The sequence below is a fragment of the Carcharodon carcharias genome, chromosome 7 (genome assembly GCF_017639515.1).
Source record: "Carcharodon carcharias isolate sCarCar2 chromosome 7, sCarCar2.pri, whole genome shotgun sequence".
NCBI classification, from domain to species: domain Eukaryota; kingdom Metazoa; phylum Chordata; class Chondrichthyes; order Lamniformes; family Lamnidae; genus Carcharodon; species Carcharodon carcharias.
In genome coordinates, this window is record NC_054473.1 from 63,456,670 (window position 1) to 63,474,653 (window position 17,984).

A 17,984-nucleotide genomic window follows, 5' to 3' on the forward strand; every position below is an offset into this window, starting at 1 on the left:
AACCTTGCATTATTCATGGTCATTACACAGTAAATGTTGCCTAACAATTTGTATGATATAGTGCTTTTCAAATCACTGAAGTGTTGCTGAAGCAGATATTGAACTATATAGCTGGTATTTTCAGCTCTATTATGGCCCATTAATTAGTGGATAATGGGGTGCAAATATGGGACGAGGTAATGATTGCTGCTCATAATGCTCAGGATGCATGTTTTGGTCGAGAATGATCACTAATGAAGGTAGTTCTTGATGGAATGTGGTGAAAATTTTATTTCAGCATTATAATGAAGGCATATCAATGTTCTCTTTTCTTCCTAGCGTTTATTGCAGATACGCACCCAGGCTTCAAACGCCTATGTAAGACAGGAATCCAGAATTACTGGAAGCCACTGGATGCAACAATGATGATTGTAAGAAGAGAGAGAGGCACAGATGGCTGTTTTGAAAGACTGGACTCAGAATTTGCTGGGAGATAACAGCAAGTTTAAATGTGCACAGTGATACTTATATGGTAATTGGCCAGCAATCTGTAGTGAGGAAGGATAAACCCATGAGTTGTGAATCACCACAATTAGCCATTAGCCTTATGAAAGTGAGAGCTTGCCCTTAACCTCCTCATGTGTCTCAAGAAATTATTGCATTTTACACATCAATTAAACTGACTGCTAAACATTAGAACTAGCATTTAAAGATCATTGCAAAAATCATTTCAGGATGAAATTTTTATTCTTGTAATGTGACTTAACCAATTTGCCCCAGCAAGGGAACAAGTTAAATTCTAGTATCGCATTCCTGGGTAGTAAATTGTTTTTAAGAGAGTTTCAAGTCTAAAATGTATTTTTTTCTTACTTTTCCTTTCTGGCTTTTTTTCTCCTCTCTTTTAATCCAATTTTTCTTTCCCTCACTTTATTCCTCTTTCTGTACCTAATTTCATTCTAAATTGCCCTAGTTCCTGCTCCATTTTCCTCCATTTCTTTCTCGATCCTTAAACTTTCAAGGAAGGGAGCCGAGTAGAGTCACCTGCTATAATTTGACCTAATCCCTGCATGAAATCCGGTTTGAGTGCTAGGTGCTCCACCACTTGCTCAATCAAGCTAGACATTAATAGCACATTTTATCACTTACTCATTCCCTCCCAAGCGCTAGCCCAGAAATATCCACACTGCGTATTTTAGACTGTGAGTTGGAGAGGAGTGTACAGGGTATAATAAAGCATGAGTGATTCAGAGCAGGTTGTGGTAACAGAGAAGAAGGAATCTTTCATTTGTAGATCTAGCTCGTGCCTTTGCCTTGTTTGAAGAGCTCGGGGACATGGGCCTCATGGGATCTTCTTTTCCAAATATACATTTGAATTAGGAGCAGGAGCAGGCCATTTAGCACCTCAAGCCTGTTCTGCCATTTGATAAGATCATAGTTGATTTGATTGTGGTCTCAACTCTGCTGTCCTGTCTACCCCCAATAACATTTGACTCCCTTGTTAATCAAGAATCTAGTTAACTCTGCTTTAAGCCTATTCAATGATCCTGCCTCCACTGCTCTCTGAGGAAGAGAATTTGTGATTTTTATCTGTGAAACTCTATGCAAACTCTGTTGTTTTGAATCTGTTTAAGTAAACTTACTTCTTTAAGCCAAATTCATACTTGAATGATTTTTCAATATCTCATAATTCTCATGTAAGAACTTAATGGAGGTCTCAGGAGTGAGGTCTTACACTGGATAACAATGAAGAACAAAACCCCATCAGATCTTTTCCCCCTACCTGGCCCAGGAAGCTGAGGCCAGTTGTGGCGCACTAATTCAGTGCATACTGGGGAATAGGCCTAGAACTTTCTTGGCTTGTATTGCACAGTTCCATGCTGGGCTGCAATTGTTTTTATTCGTAAAGAAAAACTTGCCTTTGGATAAAGGTTGAAAGCAATATTGATTGCTTGCGTCTTCAAAACCTAAAACTGAAAAAAAAAGAATTCCCAGGTAGACAGCTTCACATGGTGAAACTGCCAAATCTCATAGACAGTAATACATAATAGATAGCAGCGCTGCAACATAAGGAAAAGCAGAAGTTTTATTCTTAAATACCTATCATCTTCAATAAAGATTTCCCAATCTCAATGGAGAGGCTTGTGCAATGTTAGTGTACTTTAGAAATTTTGGTGCATTGACCACATGATCTTCAGACCATTAATTTAAGTATTTGGAAAACCACATGCAGCGTGTGCCAAAATTTCTGATATGCCCCAGCAACAGGCAATGCTTTCTGCTGGTGGTGCAAATGCAAAATTTATCTGTAGAGCCAATGCATTTTATACAGTTAATACTCATGTCTCTGCTGGTTCACTGCAAGTAAATGTTCCCTTTCCAGAACCCTGCTTTTGCTCTTTCAGTATTTATCTACTTTTCCCTTAACAGATGCAATATTATCTACATCAACCACCTCCTGCAAAGTATTCCACCAACTCTGTGAAAAGAAATTTCTCCTGATGATAATTTTAAATTAATGACTACGTGTCGCTGACTACCTAACCAGAGGAAAATGTTTTCTCTATTTATCCTTTCAAAATCCAACACAATCTTACAGACCTTTATTAAATCTCTTATTCTACATTGCTGCACTATATACAGTGCCAGTATCTTTGGTCTCTCCTAACATCTACATTTTCCTATCCCTATTATCATCTTGGTGAATCCATACTCTCTGGATTTAATGCCCGTTGTATAATGGGACAGGTAATACTGCACATGGCACTATGCCTGTGATGTAACAAGTGACTTCTACAAGTTTATGCTTACTTCTTTGCTCTGATGTTTTATGTCCCTGTTTATAAATCCGAAAAATCCCAAAAATGCTGTCCTTTACTCCAAAATTAAGAGTGTGGACATGATACACCTGCTGCTGCCTCTTATGGAGACAGTGGCATTAAAAGGGTCAACAGCTGACTTTGAACAGCTAGTAGGTTGTCTCATTTGCTGGCAGCAGACACTAGATTAACTAAAATCTTGCAAATCATACCAAATTTCCAACAAATGCACCTAGTGGGCCTGGCTCCCTAATGGGAAGTGCAAATTCAGTAAATGGCCTCTAAATGCTTAAGTTTGATTTGCTTTCTGTCAACACTCCAAATACATTTTGCCAACTCACAAAGTAGCTGAAATTAGATGTTGTTCTTCCTTCATGATTACTGGGACCAAACAGGCATACATAGCATTCTGGAATTTACAGATGCAAACAATAGCATTTCTAGCCACAGCATGCAGTCAGACTGCATGCTAGTTTTGCACATCAGTACGTTAGAGTTGGTGGTAGTTCAAGATCTAGGCAAAATTCTAATAACGATAAGTAACATAATTTCATTTTCAACGCTTTAATACAATGCTTGTCACACTGCATGAGATTAGCAGCAACATGGAGCAACTTCAACAAATTCCTCATTCTACTGCGTTGTGAAATTATAGTTGCAACACTGAATGCATGTCTGACATCTTACAATATTCCACAAAACAATGTCTGAAAATTGATAGATGCAGTTAAACAACTTAAGGGAGAAAAATTTATATGTGTTACGCCATATTTTGGGGTGCATACCAATGTGGGATGGCCTGTGCCTAATTTGCATAGGCAGTAGTCCTACTGCTAAATGTGTGGGGATCATACTTTAGGCATCCTAGGCAGGCGGGCATGATGACCCTTAAATATGTTTAAAAAAGGCCTAACACCTGTTTTAGGGCCCTTTCATAAAATTTCTTGTCAACTCTTCACATGCCTCATGGTCACTATCAAACGGTAAGTGTCAGGAGTGTGCAATTGTAAAGCAAAAGAAAAATTGGTGGAATCAGCTATTGTGGAGCGAAAGTGCTCAGCTGCATCAATAATATGACAGGGATTTTGAGGCAGCAAAGTGGCAAATTTTGGCAGGAAAGCTGATCAAAATCAGCAGCATTCCAAAATTCAAATTTATTTTTAAAATCAGAACAAAACAATTTACTAATATCCCCATTTTTGTACCTCAAATTATTTTCCAGCAAGATGCCGCCCTAACATACACAATAGGGGAAATTTTCCAGTCCCAGCCTCCACGGGAATTTTGCGAGCGGGATGGAAAAATTTGGTGGAGCAGCAAAAGGTCCATTGACTTCTGTCATGAATTTCCGCAGGACTGGAAAAATCCAAACAATGTTTTTGACTGAATACAATCAGATATTATCCCATTTTTTCTTGAATGTTAGAGGAAGAAAGAATTTGCATAGCATTTTTCATGACCTCAGGACATCTCAAAATGTTCACAGCCAGTGATGTTATTTATAAATGTAGTCACTGATGTAATGCAGGAAAGATGGCAGCCAATTTGCATACAACAAGCTCCCAGAACAGCAATGGCATAAATGGCCAGATAAACTGTTTTAACAATGTTGGTTAAGGGATAAATATTGGTGAGCGCACCAGGAATAAATCATGCCATGGGACCTATTATATCCACCTGAGAGAACAAATGAGGTCCTGATTCAATATCGCATCCAAAAGATGGCACCATCAACAGTGCAGCATTGAGTCAATGTTAGATTCTGTCAGCCTAGGTTTTGTGTTCAAGCCTCAGGAGTGGGAATTGAGGCAACAGCTACTAACTCAGAGATATTTCTGAATAAGTGCTGCTTGATAGCACCATTGATGACACTCTCCATCATTTTGCTGTTGATGGAGAGAAGATTGATGGGGCGGTAATTTGGCTGGTTGGATTTGTCCAGCTTTTTGTGGACTGGACATACCTGGACAATTTTCCAAATTGCGGGGTAGATGCCAGTGTTATAGCTGCACTGGAACAGCTTGGTTAGGGGCGTGTCTAGTTCTGGAGCACAAGTCATCTTTACTATTGCCGGGATGTTGTCAGGGCCCATAGCCTTTGCAGTGACTTCAGTCATTTCTTGATAACATGTGGAGTGACTCGAATTGGTTAAAGACTGGCATCTCTGATGCTGGGGAGTTCAGGAGGAGGCCAAGATGGATCATTCTAGCTGAAGATAGTTGTAAATGCTTCAGCCTTGTCTTTTGCACTGATGTGCTGCACTCTCCCATCATTGAGGATAGTGATATTGGTGGAGACACCTCCTCCAGTGAGTTATTTAATTGTCCACCGCCATTCTTGATGGGATGTGCCAGGGCTGCACAACTTTAATCTGATCCATTGGTTGGGGGATAACTTTGCTCTGTCTGTTGCATGCTGCTTCCACTGTTTCACATGTATGTAGCCCTATGTTGTAGCTCCACCAGGTTGGTGCTTCACTTTTAGTATCACTGTTTCTGTTCCTGGGCATGCTCTCCTGCACTCTTCACTGAACTGGTGTTCTTCCCTGGTCTGACAGTAATTGTAGAGTGAGGGACCTGCTGGGCTATGAGGTTTTATATTGTGGTTGAATACAATTCTGCTGCTGTTGATGGCCTATAGTGCCTCTCTGATGCCCAGTTTGAGCTGCTAGATATGGTCTCAATCTATCTCATTTAGCACAGTGGTAGCGCCACACAACATGATGGACTGTAGCCATAACGTGAAGTTATGGGCGTTAATCTCCACAAAGACTGTGTGGTGATCACTCATACCAATACTCCCATGGACAAATGCATTTGTGACAGGTAGATTAGTGAGGGCGAAGTCATGTCAGTTTTTCCCTCTTGTTGGTTCTTTCACCACCTAGTCTAGCAGATAGGTCCTTCAGGACTCGGCCAGTTCAGTCAGTAGTAGTTCTAATGAGCCGCTCTTGATGATGGACATTGAAGATCCAAACCAAAATAAATTTTGTGTCCTTCCTACCCTCAGTGCTTCTTCGAAGTTGAACATGGAGGAGTAATGATTCATCACCTGAGGGAAGGCAGTAGGTGGTAATCAACACTTGATGTGTGCAGCTGATTCTGCATGGTTATTGGAATTATTTCTAAAGTACAGAGCAGGGAACACAGGGGTTATTCGCCTGGCAGATATTTTTGTTACAAGTACTGGCAGAATATTGGTGGTGAAAGTTTGTTTCCAATTTGGCGGTTTCCAGCAGTAATTAAAAATACAACAATACATGCCCATTTTACCTGGCAGTAATCAGTTTACATTCATCAAGTAGAACATTCAGACTGCTTTAGCAAGCTCAGTTCTGAAAGTAGTACTTTAGAAAGTTCTTCAGGTTACTACATTATCTCCAGAAATTTTAAAAGAAATCATAAACGAATTTATATGCCATATCATGTACTTTGGTAACTTCTAATTTGGTTTGATAAAGATCAATTTCTGTCCTTGAGCTACAGATAACACCAGGCAGAAAATGCACTCTTATTGTATCTCCAAAAATCAGAAGGATTTGGAAGCCTGATTCATCACAGTAACCTCTATTATTCTGAAGGCATGATGTTAACTCCATGAAAAATTTTTCTTTGGGAACTGAAGTGTCACTTGAATCAGATATCGAACTGTGATGCAATTGCTTTAAAAAACAAGGTTGAAAGATAAATTGATAAACAATATTGAAGGTGAAAAGCAACCTAGCAGAAACAGAATTCTTCCCAGGGTAGAATGAAACCTTGATCTGAATGGTTAAACAATGAGGTCAGAAAAAAAGAGCATAAAGAGAAAAGAATAAATATTGAGATATTTTCAATATTTACTTTGGTAATTATGCAAACATAAATCAAAAGGTCGCAACAAAGGCCAGAACAATATATTGAGAAAGATACAATAAAGAAGCTTTAAGGTCCAAGTGGGACTTCTTAATGATCAAACAGTTAAGACATTAAACAATCTGAACATAATTTTGAATCATTGTGCCATAATAGTTTTCATTGTGAAAAATAATTATTTCCCAAAGGCTCGATCAAGATCATGAAAAAACATAAGCTAGTGTTTAGATGGGAGCCACAGTAAACCATTCAGCCCCATAAGCTTATTTCACTATTTGAACTGATGACGGCTGAACTCAACTCCATTAAATCATTATTAAAAACATTGAGCTTTCAGAACCTGATGAGAAGATTTAAGTCTTTTAATTCATATAGTAAGGAATGGGCGTGCATGAGCTAGCTCCCAGAGGTAGATTTTCCCATTGGAAGGCAACACGCTTCTGCCTTCAGCTGTGAAGTGGGGCTGGGGTCTTTATAACTTGACAGAACGGCCAGTTGCCTAATTACTGGCGAGGGGACAGAAATGTAAATGGAACACGATGAAGTGGCCTGATTCAACAGCCATTGCCTTAGCTTAAAATAATTGAGAGAATCGTCATTTTCAAAGCGGCTCGGGCAAATGGAAAGCTGGGACCCAGGATAGGTTAGGGAAAGGTTGGTGAGTAAGTTTCTATTACTGATTAGGGTCAGTTGAGAATTGGTAGCGCCCTTCTCTTTCTACCCATTTGTTGACCGCAACAGGTGTATTTTTTAAAGAATCTGCTTGCCGATTCAATAAGTGTTTAACTCTTTAAATGTTGTGATTGTAAAAGACACAGACAGACAGGTTTTCTTGCAAGTTTTATTGTACTTAACACCCAATCTAAATAAAAATAATGTAAACGCTCCAATTCACACTCTCAAACATTCAAGAGTATACACGCACACACAGACACACACACACACACACACTTAAGTTAGTCACAGAGTGGAAAGGAAGATTAAATTGTTTAAGAAGGCATTTGTATACAGATCCTGTAGATTTATGGCTTGGATGGTTTCAGACTGGGCTTGACGGTCTTTCTGGATTCTATTTTGAGACGATTTAAAGATGTTGACGGATGATTTCTGTCTTTTCTTCTGGAGTCAGCAGATGCTGGGTTAATGTTTAGGATGCTTCATGCCTGTGTGGCTGGTCAAAAAACAGGCAGGGCACGAGCTTGCAGGATGGCTGGAGAGAGAAAGTGCCAACTCAGGGTCTTTCTCCTGACTGTGCCTGGAAGCAATTTCTTAAAACACAAAGAGGGTTAGCCTACTCACCATATGACCTCCTATCACCAACAGGTCAGTTTCTCAAACATGGTCAGAGCAAGCTGATTCCAAGTCCATTGTTTAAAAACAATTAGATTATGGCCAGTGGAGTTCCCTTCTCAGCTGAGGTCCATTGTCCAAAGTGATTGAGGCCAATGGCTTTGTCCACACCCAGCTGAATACACAGGTTATGCCTGGATGTTTTGTAAATGATTCAGGAGATTCACGCTAATTTAATTTGAATGTCTCTGATGGACCACTTCTGGACAGCCCAACTTTTTTGCTGAGGGCTTTGTAATTTGTAGGGTACAGCTATGTGAATATTTGGCCATCTTAGGGACTGCTGTTTAAAATGCTGCTGTTCATTCTTTTTAAACTTATAGGGCTGAACTTTCCCCCCATTTTGGGGGGGGGAGGGGAAAGTTGAAGGGAGGGCGTGTACGGATGCATTTCCAATCGGCACCCCCGATTGGAGGCATGCTGCCATTTTACGTGGGCAGGCCAATTAAGGCCTGCCCAGCGTGACGTCTGCACAGAAGTGCTATGTGCTCCCTGTGCGGGTGGGGGGTAATCCCAAAATCGAGCGTGTGCTATTTCGCGTTTTGTGCATGCACACAAAAGAGCACACTCATCTCCCTGAGGCTAAGTGCAGCCTCAGGGAAATCGGCTGCAAATGTATAAAAGATAAAAATAGAAAAATAAAATTTCCCTAACATGTCCCCTCATGTGACAATGTCACATGAGTTGGAACATGTACATAATTTTTACAAAAACTTTATTAATTTTTCAAAAACCTACATGGAACCCCATCCCGCCCGTGGATGAGGTTTCATGTTTTTCTAGTTCCCGCCGGGGCTCCTGGCCTGCCTGCCAACTTTCAGGTTGGAAAGGCAGGTCCTTTAATGGCTTAATTGACCCTGTCAATGGCCTCAATTGGCCATTGACAGGTCGATAGGCGCGCAGCTGATTTTGCTGCGCCTCCGCCTTCCTGCAAATTTAAATGGGGCGCAATGACATTGGGAGCTCCGCCCGACATCACTACGCATCATTTTATGCTTCGGCATACAGTGGTTTCAGCCCACTCAAGAAACAAAGTCATTTTCGACATAAAACATGGCTTCGTAACATACTGGTCAGTGGGGTGTTTTTGCACAAACTTTCACATTTTTGCCTAAAATATAACTTTCAGTGCTGCCACCCCTATACCCACTAGGCTATAGTTGGTCAGCTTCAGAGAGCTCCTAAGGGCTGCCTGCCTTCATGAAAATCTCAGGGAGTCAGAAGTTGAGCTCTTTACACGCTCCCTAATGAGCTCAATCAGGCCAATTGATGAGGTGGATCATTTCACTTTTTCATCCACCCCCCTGCTCTCCCCGCCCTCGGAAAAATCATAAGAGTTGGGAATGGAGGCAGCAGACCAGCACACAAGCCATAAGCACCTTTTTTGTGCCATTCCACTACATTTCCTTCCAATTCAGAAAACGAAAATCCACCCATCAGTGTTTATGCTGATTAACCCACTTTGCAGGAGGTTTTGTAGTGCAGTGGGTAGCGTCCCTGCCTCTGTGCCAGAAGCTCTGGTTTCAAATCCCACTCCAGGACTTGATGGCCAAGGAAGGTGTGTTCATAACGTGGCCAAACTTGCTGGGTAGGAACTATAAATCCTTCAAACATATGCCAGTGACAGATGGTAAAAGTCGGAGAGATTCCTGGTCAGCCATGTAATGGAAAGAAAATTGGATCCTCTACTATCACTATTCACAGCTCCAGAGTACAACAAGGATCTAAAAGTTTATGTGCCACAACAACTTGGACTCCTTGGGGGTGGGGGTGAGGCGGTTGGCTCAGTTGGCTGGATGGATCAGATTCGGTTTGTTCCCTGTTCTGGCTTGGGTGGATTCGGGATCTGCCTCCTTGCCCTACCTATGGTGGAGATCATGGCACTGTGGGTCTGATCTGCCTTCAGGCAGAGACTCAAGAACATGAAGAAGAATCCACTTTGCATACTCTGGCAACTGATCCAGATAAAATTGCATCAGTGAATCTGTTGCAAATTACAGACAACTGGCTCCCATATGCTGTGCTCTAAGAATCTAAATGAAAAGATGGCCATAAAAGCACCCTACAAAGTATTCAAAAAATTAAAGAAGTGATAGAACGAATGCCAATTTACCAATTTTCTAGCATCAACTTATGCTCAAAAGATACAGGGTAATGTTAAAAGATTAGAGAGCAATCTTTAAAGAAGAACCAGAAATACATCTGTAGGGATTCTAGATTTATCTGTTTAATATATACAATTGGAAAATATTCTAAAAGGATATAATTTTAGTTGTAATGTCTTTGAAGGAAAAAGACTCACTTGAACTTATGAAAAGCATGTCATGCTTAACCAATTTAATGGAACTGTTGGAGAAGATAGTAAAGTTTGCAGATGATGCTGATATAGTTGAAATTAGTTATCTGTCCTTGCGGAGGGTTTTGATGAATCTTTCCACAAAATTCCTATGACTTACATGAGAGCACTTGGGACAGTTTTGAATTTAACAATGAATTGACCCAACAATAGAAAATAAAAGTAACAATAGAAGACAGTTCTGAGCAACCAGCTATCACCACTGAAGAATTTCAAGAAGCACAAACCTTATGAATGATCTTTGAACAGTCCTTAAAGCAAAACTTTCACTGCCTTCTATCACAGTTGTCAACTGACATCTTCACTCCAAGTCTAAGGGGTTGGAGTGTCTGCTTATTTCATGCAGAACCAGGTTGGCTATCAATTGCCAGATCTGAGTGGATGGCATTAAATTCTACCATATCTAAATTATCCGCCAATAAGATCCGCTACGAGACCAACAACAATAAAGAAAGGGATCCTTAAACAACCCTGACAAAAGGAATCAAAGGACACAATTTCACTTTGTAAAACTTTTATTGTAGCAGTCAAACCCAAAATCAAAATTAAAAATGCATTAACAGACAAATGTATTTCAATGGAAGCAATGAACTTCATGTTAAATAGTCGATCCAACAAAGATGCGTTTCACAGAAGTAGGAGCATTCCCCTTCAACAGGTATGGCATTGTGTAGTTACACAGTTCTATAATATGCTGTTCTTTATTCACACAGGATAGGTCAGGGGTCCTATCTGACAACAACGTTCACACCCCTCCTCCCACCAACACCCCCCCACCACCCCCCACCCCAAGTTTCATGAATACAATTATCATAGCAGCACACACTTCTATGAACCCTCTCTGCCTCGGGTTAAGACATTTCTGATGGTGTAGCTTTCCAGAGTTCCTTTTCAACTGACTAACCAATAACAGCCCAGTTCACGGTTTGGCTAATTCTAGTAAAAACACACAGTACTTTAGCAACTCCATGCATTCACACAGCTTTCCAGGCTTCAGATCTTTTTAGCTTCTAACTGCTCCTGCCTCCTTTTCAATCAAACAGAAAAAAACTGACCTCCTCTTGAGAGAGGTTTGCTTCTTCTCACAAGAGCATAAGAACATAAGAAATAGGAAGAGGGTTGGACCATTAGGCCCTTCAAGCCTGCTCCGCCATTCAATAAGATCATGGCTGATCTTCTTGTGTTTCGATTTCCACATTCCTATCTAACCTCAATAACCTTTGGTTCTCTTGCCTAACAAGAATCTATCTACCTCTACCTTAAAATTATTCAATGACCCCACCTCCATTGCCTTCTGAGGCAGGGCGTTCCAAAATCACACAACCCTCTGGGAGAATAAAGATTCTCCTCATCTCTGTCCTAAAAGGGCAACCCATGATTTTAAAACAGTGCCCCCTTGTTCTGGACTCACTCACAAAAGGAAATATCCTTTCAACATCCATCTTGTCAAGGCCGTTCAGGGTCTTGAATACTTCAATCAAATCACCTCTCACTCTTCAACACTCCAGTGGAAACAAGCCCAGTCTGTCCAACCTTTCCTGAAATAAATATCCACTCGTTCCAGGTATCAATCTAGTAAAGCTCCTTTCAACTGCCTCTAATGCATTTACCTCCATCTTTAAATAAGGAGACCAAAGCTGCACACAGTGGGCTGTATTTTCCCCCCATTGAGGGGGGAAAATTGATGGGTGGGAGTGCACAGGTGCGCTTCTAATCGGCGTCCCTAATTGAAGGTGTGGTGCCATTTTACGTGGGTGGGCCAATTAAGGCCTGCCCAGCATGACGTCCACACGGAAGTGCTATGTGCTCCTTGTGAAGGTGGTGGTGGGGGGGGGGGGGGGGTGCGGTTGGAATCCCAAAATCGAGAATGCACTCTTTCACGCATGCACACGAAAGAGTGCACTCATCTCCCAGAGGCTAAGTGCTGCCTCAGGGAGATCGGCTCAAAATGTAAAGAACCTAAAAATAGAAATGTAAAATTTCCCTAACATGTCCCCTCACATGGCAATGTCACATGAGTTGGGACATGTCCATAATTTTCCCAAAAACTTTATTAAACTTTTTTAAAAGCTACCTGTGGATGAGGTTTCATGCTTTTTCTAGTTCATGCTGGGGCTCCTGGCCTGCCCACCAACCTTAAGGTTGGACGGGCAGGTCCTTTAATTACATAATTGACTCTGTCAGTGGCCTCAATTGGCCACTGACAGGTCGGCAGGCGCACAATTGATTTCATTGTGCCCCCGCCTTCCTGAAAATTTAAATGGGGCACGGTGACATTGGGAGTTCCCCCGACGTCATCATGTGTCATTCTACACCTCGGCAAACGGGCCCCACCCCCGCTCGCCAATGCGTAAAATCCTGCCAGCATTTGAGGTGCGGTCTCAACAATGCCTTGTATAATTGAACCATAACATTCTTACTTTTATGTTCAATCCCTCTCATAATAAAGGATAGCATTCCATTAGCCTTCTTAACTACTTGCTGTACCTGCATATTAACTTTTTGTGACCCATGTATTAGAACACCAAGATCCCTGTGCACCTCTGAATTATGCAGCTGTCCTCCATTTAAGTAATACTCTGCTTTTTTGTTTTTCCTGCCAAAGTGAACGATTTCACATTTTCCCACATTAAACTCTATTTGCCAGATCTTTGCCTACTCACTCAATCTATCTATATCCATCTGCAACCTCCTCATGTCCTCTTCACTACATACTTTCCTGCCTATCTTTGTGTTATCTGCAAATTTAGCTACCATGTCTTCACTCCCCTCATCTAAGTTATTGATGTAAATTGTAAAAAGTTGAGGGCCCAATACAGCCTCTGGGGGAGTCCACTCGTCACATTCTGCCAATCAGAAAAACACACATTTTTATCATACTCTCTGCTTTCTGCCAGACAGACCATCTTCTATTCATGCTAATATGTTACCCACTAGCCCATGCACTTTTATTTTATGTAATAATCTTTGATGTGGCACCTTATCAAATTGCCTTCCGGAAATCGAAGTACAGTATGTCTACAGGCTCCCTTTTGTCCACTGCGTATATTACTCCTTCAAAAAACTCTAATACATCGGTTAAACATGATTTTCCTTTCAAAAAACCATGCTGACTCTTCCCTGTTGCCTTGAGCTCTTCTAAGTGCCCAGCTATTACTTCCTTAATGATTGATTCTAACAGCCTCCCCATGACAGATGTCAAGCTAACTAGCCTATAGTTTCCTGTTTTCTGCCTCCATCCCTTTTTGAATAGATGGGTTATATTTGCTACTTTCCAGTCCAAAGGAACCCTTCCAGAATCTAGCGAATTTTAGAAAATTAATACCAGCGCATCAACTATCTCATTAGCCACCTCTTTTAAGACCCTACGCTCTGTGTTTTCTGCTGCTGACCACAAGCTGTAACCCGAAACCCCCAATTAATTTCTGTTTGTCTTTTGTTTTAACCTAATGTTCATCCCCATAGCAACCTCAGCTAGAGCTTAACATCTCAGAAATTATGTTATGGCCAAGAATTCCAATGATACCTTTCACCCTCTTTCCAGAAATTTCTTCAGCTTCACTTTGGCTTATAGGGGTATCTCACAGATACAAGCTTTTTTTAAAAGTGCAGAGTTTGTTACAGCACTACCAATAGGCTCCTTAAGACCCTCAGCCTTGTCCATTCCATTCTCAACTTAAAAAAAAAATTGTTTGCTCCTGAAGAGAGGAATAGAGGCAGATTTAATCCAGTCCATGGGAGTGGGCAGGGGGGTGGGAAGCATAATATTGGGAGGAAAAGTTGAGGGGGGAGTACCCATCACCTTCTTGACTCCCTGCAATTCAGTCAGGGGCGTGCAAGGTCGAGGATTACTTTCCCACCCAGAGACGAATAGAGGCCTTTGAGTGGCCAATATAGGGCCACTTAAAGGCCTCACCCTCCTGCTGCTGACATTCTACCAGCAGTGTGGGTGGCCCTACACTACACGAGGAGGTTGTCCAGTAAATGTTGGCAGCCTCTTTGTGGGCTCAGTGGTGGGAAGCTCTCCTGATCAGACACCCTGGCACAAGAAGGGCCACCCAGCTGCAAGGGTTGCCCTTGCTGAACACCCACCCCCACTCCACACCCACCCCTCCCCCTGCCCCACATTTACCTGTGTTTGGGTCCTCTAGGGCTTGAGCACAAACATTAAGGCTGACACACAATGCAGTATTGAGGGAGAATTGCACTGTTGGAGGGGATGTCTTTCAGATGAGATTTTAAACTGTGATATCATCTGCCTGCACAGGTAGATGTAAAAGGGCCCATGGCATTAGTTTGAAGAAGAATAGTGGAGTTAGCCCCATTGTCCTGGCCAATACTTATCTCTCTACCAACATCACAAATCATTTATCACTTTGTTGTTCGGGAGAGTTGGCTGAGCACAAATTGGCTGTCACTTTTCCTACAATACAACAGTGTCTACATTTCAAAAAGTACTTAATTGGCTGTAAAGCACTTTGAGATGACCAGCGGTCATGAAAAGTGCTATATAAATGCAACTCTTCCTTTTTCTTTCTTTTCCACTGGCCTGGATTGGGTGCAGTCCCAATAGTGACCACCCGCAGCTCCTGTTGATATTGCTGGGATTGAAGATCTGTGGGCCTTCCAATTGGACGGCACGTCTTGGTGGCTAGGTCTTTGCCTTTAAAGAGATGGAAGCTCTGATGCCAGGCAAGTTCATTGCTTAATTAACAAAATTACACTAGGGTTCTTGAATACAGCCATGGCGAGGTTGCCCCCAGTTTTCCTGCCTACAGTCAGGGCCATTTCATCAAACTGAACCCTAAACTTCACTGTAACTTTTTTTTCTTTTTCTTATTCATTGTTTTAAGCTTGGAACAACATTTATGTGCAGATGTCTTATCTAATTATTGCCACTTAATAACACTGATTCTGGAAGAGCAATTTTTTATTGATATGTTATTGTTTCAACAATTGTTCATGATCATTTACATTGCCACATAATAAAAACTGTTTTCATACTGGACTTGTCAGAGGGAGAGATAATCCAGGTACAATAGCACACATCGAAGTGTTTAATCACTGAGTGACAATGCAGAATGTATGACCTCAAGTCACCACCCTATCTATGTTGGAGGAACAGTGGCTATGCAGATGATGGTGGGATAATACTGAACATATAAGGAAAACACCTCTTTTCAGGTCTATGTCTCCCACTTTGCAGCCAGCAAGGAGATAGGGGGTATATTTTCATCAATCTGCTTATATTATGGATAAGTCAGCATGAATATGTTTTTCAGTCAGGGAAAATAGACTTAAAATGACAATGATCATTGCAAAAATGTCTTAGAATTGAGGGGTCATGAGATTGTTAAAAACATTTGACAACCACCCCTGGTAAAAAAGACCAATAAATGGAAGCTAACAGCAGGACCTTCAGTAGGAGCAAAGGGAATGGAAATGCACTACCAAGTGGAGAAAGTGAAATCCAGAGCTATGTGGAAAAAGGGATGATTTTCAGCTACAATAGATGCAAATATTCATAGGATTATCTAAAAAAAAACTACTCTCAGCATGTGTATTCCATGAAATATATCTCCAAATCAATGAAGTAGGGGTGGTACAAGATGTTTTCTCTTGATTAATTTGTTTCAATCTAGATATAATGTTTTACATTACAATTCACAAGATCACACTGAATAAATGTATCAAAGTCAGTAATGATGGAAAGTTATTCCCTTATCATGCCAAGATAACAACCATTGTCACAAAAGCAAAATCCCACATATGCTGAAAACCTGAAATCTTCCACCACCATCAATTCTATACTTGATTATAACCTGTTAAGTATCTAATTTTATCCAATCTGATAAAAGATCATCAATTTGAAATGTCAACTCTATTTTTCTCTCCTCAGATGCTGCCTGACCTGTTGAATATTTCCAACATTTCCTTTTTTTATTGCAGACTGCCAGCAACAAAACAGCTATGCATCACCTTCTGAAAGAGTGGTGCACTTGCTACATGTAGTCAAATGGATTAATTTCTGTTAATGGAGCATTTGCCACACATTAACAGCACAATTAATTTGGACAGTTTGTTAGGAATTTTCTTGCAATGGTGTAACTGTGTAACCAAAATGATTACAAGGACAAGGCTACCCAAAGGCAACACGTGAGCTACAGTATGCTCACAGAGTTCAATATTGCATTTTTCCAATTCTTCTATTCCAAAAAATGCATTTTCTTAAAAAGACTAGGAGATGTTGACATTTTGCATATTCTTCCTCAAAATATAATTGGGCAAGAATAAACAAAAGAGCATGCATGTAGCACAGATTTCATTCCATGATTGATTGCTTTGACATGGGGCAAAACCTAGAACTAAACAGACAGCGCTATAAGATTCCTGGCTTCATTTTATACAAGTGGATTATCTGGTGACTTTTATAATGTTGTACAAGGCAATATTCAGGTTTGACACTCCTTTCATAGTGATCTAATATAGAACTTGAGCTTCCACATGCTTAAAATGATAAATATTAGTAATAGATGAAATTGTGACTGGATGAGGTTTTATGCTGCATTACTGTTTAAGCAGAACGTAGAAACTACAATGCCAATTATGAAAATAAACTATCTATTCATGAGTTAATCACAGATACTGATGTCATAATTGGACAGGAATTTAATGGCTATTTTATAATGATGATTTCACCAATCACAACCCTAGCATTATGCCCTTTTTCAGTGCACTAACTAGATGATGGACCACTTTGAAATTATGCAAGAGTTTTGGCTTCTTGATTGAATACTTCGGAAAATTACTCCTGCAGCAAACAATTTTGTTAATTTAATCCCATTATCACAACAGTATATTTGTAGAGTAAAATTAAATGCCATCTTCATAAATGTGGAAAGAATAGATGGTTTAGACACTAGCTATGCTTTGCCATAGACTGGCTGATTTGTCATCGGCATTCAAAGTATGCTGGATAATTAACTGGAGTTTGAACATTTTCAGTAATGCAATGCCTTACAGAGAAATTCACTCTAAGTAAACTGACATTTAATTTCTGTTTTTTTCTATTAACTATCCCAACAATAGAAGGGAACTGTGACTAACTCAATAATATTTCCTATTTTGGTAGATAAATCTTTGTAGTAATTGTAAATTTCAATTAGTATTTATAAATTATATTCTAAATTACATCTGCTTAATACTTAAAATCTGTTAGCTAAAAGTACTTTTACCTTTGCAATGACAAAGCAATTTTTTATGATTAATCAATATTTAATTTTTGCTTGATGCAACAGTGGCTGTACTTCAAAAGTGCTTCATTGGTTGTAAAGTATTTTGGGACATCCTGAAATCATGAAAGGTGAAATATAATTGCAAGTTTTTCTTGCCATTCTTAATTAGCATTTATCTTAACACTGACATTCAAAAGTTGACTTGCCCAATGGATACTGCTACAGGAGTAAGTGCAATGGAGATGCAAAGTGACCCTTAACGTGAAGCCCCCAATTTCATCCACAAAACTATGTGGTCCGAAATATAAAAATGACCAAAAAGGGTACAGGTACATAACCCAGAGGAAATGTACAATTAAACCTATTCATAGTTCAATATAGATTGCCTTTGCCA

At 40.4% G+C, this 17,984-nt stretch overlaps 1 protein-coding gene across 9 annotated transcripts in view; it reads right to left on the minus strand.

Annotated features, from left to right (window-relative positions):
- The window catches only part of chl1b (cell adhesion molecule L1-like b), a 727,052-nt gene that overhangs the window by 70,874 nt on the left and 638,194 nt on the right, over positions 1–17,984 (minus strand). The window lies entirely within an intron of this gene.